Source organism: Sorex araneus, chromosome X (genome assembly GCF_027595985.1).
Source record: "Sorex araneus isolate mSorAra2 chromosome X, mSorAra2.pri, whole genome shotgun sequence".
Classification (NCBI taxonomy): domain Eukaryota; kingdom Metazoa; phylum Chordata; class Mammalia; order Eulipotyphla; family Soricidae; genus Sorex; species Sorex araneus.
This window is the reverse complement of record NC_073313.1, coordinates 365,391,541-365,396,155: the sequence shown is the minus strand read 5'-3', so window position 1 is coordinate 365,396,155 and position 4,615 is coordinate 365,391,541. Positions and strand designations below refer to the sequence as shown.

The following is a 4,615-nucleotide window of genomic DNA, read 5'->3' as shown; positions in this document are numbered from 1 at the left end:
GGATCCTGGCCTCCAGCAAGTACAATCAGGAGGATTCTTTCTCCCTGGTGTTACAGCCTTTCTTCTATGAGACAGATCTAACCCGTACCTTGGTGAGATTCTTCCCCTTCCCCTGAAAAGCTTATCTTCTGCCAAGCCCTGAATGTAACCCTGTGGAGAGAAAGATGGTGATTCTCTTGTTACTCATAAAAATTTCCACTGTGGAGTGGAGAGCCCCTGAAGACATGTTCTTAGTAGCAGGATAATCTGCTGTACTTCCCTGATGTTTGGAAACTAGCCTTGAAGAACGGTAAGAAATATTAGTTCCTTCCTCTCCTGCTAATCATCAATGTTAAGACAATGTTAAGATTTCTACTTATTCCTATTACAGGAAACCTCATGATGTCAAGGAACAGTCACTGGCTCTCCCTGCATGCCCCAAAAGTAATATTTGCATTGGGGATGTGGTGGTACAGAGAACGAAGTAGGATGGATCAAGGCCACCCTCACTGACAAGGAGAACTTCAAAGTGTGGGTGTGTGTGGGTAGGGGTGGTGAGGCTTCTTCCTTGAAACTCTTTCAGATGCAGCAGCCACTGCAAGACCCCACTGCACTGGGCTTGCATCTATGGAACAGCATGGTGAGTGGTCAGGGTCTCGGGAAACCATCATACTGCCTAGCAGAGGGGGATATTCTGTAGAAAAGGAAGCTGCCACTGCCCTCACCTCTCTTCTCATTGCTCTGTTTGAGGGGCTGCAGGATGCCTGCATAACCCACTCAAAACGCCTTTGGGCCACCAGAACTCCCACACCCATTTTTCCACACCAGTGATAGCCCAGTTCCTCTCAACTTGTCCCAGGGGCTTAGCTGTGACCTCAGACATGCCTCTCCCACTGAGCAGCGTTTCTCACTCTGTAGGAGCATGAGTGAGCTGGAAACAGGGAGTGGTTCCCCTGGTAAAATCTGTCCCTCTGGCTCTACCCACTAGCACTGATGTTCTGCTGAGCTGCTTCAGAGACCCAGGCTGGCACCTAGATTGGGCGTGAGCTTTATCATCAAAAGGACCATGTGTGTATCCCATCAGATCTCTCACAAGGTGGTACCTTAAGGTTTCAACTCCCATTCTGCAAAGGCCAGACCAGGCCCCTAGACATAACCCATCACAGGTCAACTGTGTTGCTCAATCCTGCTCCATGGGAGGAACCCACACCTGCTGGCCTATCTGTTTGAACCGTGTCTGTTCCCCACGGCCAAACCTCAGAGTGCTTGGGAAGTAATCCATAGATATGTGGAAGCTGAAAACCTAGAGCCTCACAGGACACTAGCCATCTCACTTTGCCATTCTTTTCTGCACCCGTCAAGACAGCGCTATTTTTCCATTTTCTTTGAGACTTATCCAAAGAAAATTCTTATTTTTAAATTTCTTATGAGGCAAACTTGATTTCCATCTTTTTTTATTGTCTCTCCCCTCATTAACTTCATAGTGCCTTCCCTCTCCCTCTCCATTCTCCCTCTGTCTCTATACCTCCTTGTCTACCTCTATCCTCACTTGATATACCCTGTCCTACATTGTAAAAAAGTTGTGCCTCAATATGCACAGACAGTAGAATGGGGGAGCAGGGCGCTGTCTCCCAGAATCTGCATAAGTGCAATCTCTTGTTTTCAGAAAGAGTTGGCTTCCATAGATTAGACACTGGATTCCTGACCTACAGTAATTCATCTCTCCCCCAAATCCCACTTGTTACTTGTCTGTGATGGACAGATAATGAGAATCTTACTACTCCTGGAAGGAATGGTTCCACCCATCCTCTCTTTGGGGACACACAGCTGAATGCTCCACTTGTGTAAAGTCTCTCCTCCGACCTTTCCCTCTTCCTATCTCACTTCCTCCATGGCTTTTCAGCCTAGCACCAGAAGAGTCCTCACATTTTCCCTTGTACTATATCTCAGAAATAAACAGAGATGCAACAAATAACATTTTCTCTCCCTCTGCTGAAGGTCAGTTAATCCAGAGAGACAGGAGTGAACTTAAAATTAAGTGCAGCCATTTGTACCATTCTAAAGCTACAGGATCTTGAAATCTGAGAACTCCAGGGGATGGGATTAAAATTGTATTTTTGGGAAATGAGGTAGTACAGAAGGAAAGGCACTTGCCTTGCACATGGCTGACACAGGTTTGATTCCCAACACCAAACATATTATCACTGAGCACCATCAGGAGTGATTCCTGATCACAGAGTCACGATATTCCATGAGGAAACTGGATGTTGGTCAAAAATTCTCCTCAATAAATTTTTCTTTATAGAATGTTAGAGCAGAGATGGAGATGAAATACTGTATCACTGTTATCCCATTATTCATTGATTTGCTCAAGCAGGCGCCAGGAATGTCTCCATTTGTCCTAGCCCTGAGATTTTAGCAGCCTCTCTTTACTCATCCTTCCCAAGGTGCTGGTGCTGCACTGGAGGCTCTTTCAGGGTCAGAGGAATGAGACTCATCATTGTTACTGTTTTTTGCATATCAAATATGCCATGGGGAGCTTGCCAGTCTCTGCCATGCGGGCAGGATACTCTCCGTAGCTTGCCGGTTTCCCTAAGAGGGAGAACTAGACAATAAGAGGTCACACTACCGAGCATGTGGCAGTACACTTCCAGGAGCTTTGTTTTATAGTCCTGGATTTTGGTCGTTGATGGGATTACAAGGCTGCTGGGGGAAGTTTGTGGGTGTGACTGCCTTCCTACTGGAAATTGGGAGATCTGGGTGAAGGAGGCTCAGTCCCGATCCGAGCAGGCTTGGAGATCTCAGCCCTGGGTCCTGCACACATAGCTTCCTCTGCAGGTTCCTTCATGCATGAGGCTCCTCGTCTGAGCGCGTGGAAATGGCCTGGAGCATGGTTGTGGCTTCAGCTGCCTGGGCTCAGCTTGGGGTGGGGAGGGAAACTCAACCTACCCCCTCTGAGGGGTCCAGGTGAAAACAGCCAGGCACGGGGGCAGGAGATGAAATAAGTAGGTGTAAATAAATGACATGCTCCTTTGTATGTGATTTCCTTCTTTAAACATATGGTATACTTTGCGAATTTGTGTGATACCCTTGCACAGGGTTCATGCTAGACTTCTCTGTATTGTTCCAACATTAGTTTATGTGCTGCTGAAATGGGCACCCCCCACTAATTCTTGAGCAAAAGGGTTTTCATTTCTTTTCAAGAAATCACAGCTTCATGAGAGATGCTTTCCAATTTAAAAAATATAGATTCTTTCCTGATTCTTATTGACTTGGCATAATCCTGGAGAAGATTCTGTTCATAAATCTGAAGTCTATATTAGGACAGCAGAATATTTTTATTGCGGCAGACCAGGTGGTCCTTCCCAGAGATTCCTACTAGCATTCCTGTCAACATCTTATTGAAGACAAGAGACTGAGGGACCCTAATGCTACAGGGGCTGGACACCTTCGGAAAGTAGAGCTCACAGCAAACACTCCACCCCCAACCCCACAAAAAAAACAAAGGTGGTATTGAGGTGCAAAGTTAAATATGTGATTTTAGGAACTACTTCCTCTGTTTACATGTATATGCAGAACATTGAAAATACAAAATGAACTCTAAAACTAAAATCAGAGCCGTATCTTATTCTGCAACTGACTCATTTCCCCTGCCTCCTGAGTTTTGTCCCCATGTGCTTCTGTTTATCCTTGCTCTTCTAACACACTCCTGTTAGCAAAGCTTCATCATTCTAGTGCTGCCTCTTTCTGAACAGATCCAGCTACTACTTGCTATGGATCACACTAGACATCCTAGTTGTGAGTGTGAGGACACAGCTGTGTTCATGTCACTGTTCTTATGGATTCTAGTTAAAGACATGAAACTAAGAACTTATTTCTGACACAAGCAGTGCAGGTAGATCGAGTATGTCAAAGGGGCTTGCTCCCACTTAAACATGGGTGGGCATCAGCAAAAGACGGGGACATCTGGGAAAAGATACAAGAACCCTGTGTTTCCTCCTTTGCCATTACGTCTCCTCTTGAAGGAAAATGAATCTCTGAGCTGGCAAGAATTGAGCAGCAATAAGAGGTATGAGAAACCAAATAACTGACACTGTCATCTGGATGCTCAGAAAGCTCTATGGCAATCTGAGACTGTCAACAGAACCCCAGGCCTGGATTGGTCTCTGCGTTCAGATTCTCCTACAAAATCAGGAAGGGTGGACCAGGGATCAATAGTTCTTCTCATTGCAGCAACCTTCCTTTTGGAAAGCTACATAATACCTCCAACATGTCTTTTGAAATTCAGAGAGTTCTCCTTGCATCTAAAAGTTCTCTCTCAGTAGGTCTAATATAGGGGCTGGAAATGCACATTTCATATACATTTAGGTGGTGCTGATGCTGAGGCCTAGAATCAGGCTCTGGGGATGTCTGGAATGTTTCTTTCTCAGAATATCTAAGAAAACTGTCAGCAGGAACAGAAAACCCTTTTCTATTTTAAAGGTCAGCTTCTCTTCTAGATGGAGCCAGCAGGAGAGAAAGAAAGTCCATATAGTACAAGAGAGAGGAGGCTGGTGAAATGTCCCCCTAAGGTACATAAGGGCTAGGAAGGGGGGAACAAATCTTCTGCTGAATTTCAGACATATTAGGAGTACCT

General features: G+C 45.4%; 1 non-coding gene across 1 annotated transcript; it reads right to left on the bottom strand.

Moving 5' to 3' along the window:
• Nucleotides 1–3,032: 3,032 nt before the first annotated feature.
• LOC129400499 (U6 spliceosomal RNA) lies at nt 3,033–3,139 on the bottom strand. The gene has a single exon (XR_008627731.1). It is a non-coding gene; the product is annotated as a U6 spliceosomal RNA (small nuclear RNA).
• Between the last annotated feature and the right edge of the window lie 1,476 nt (nt 3,140–4,615).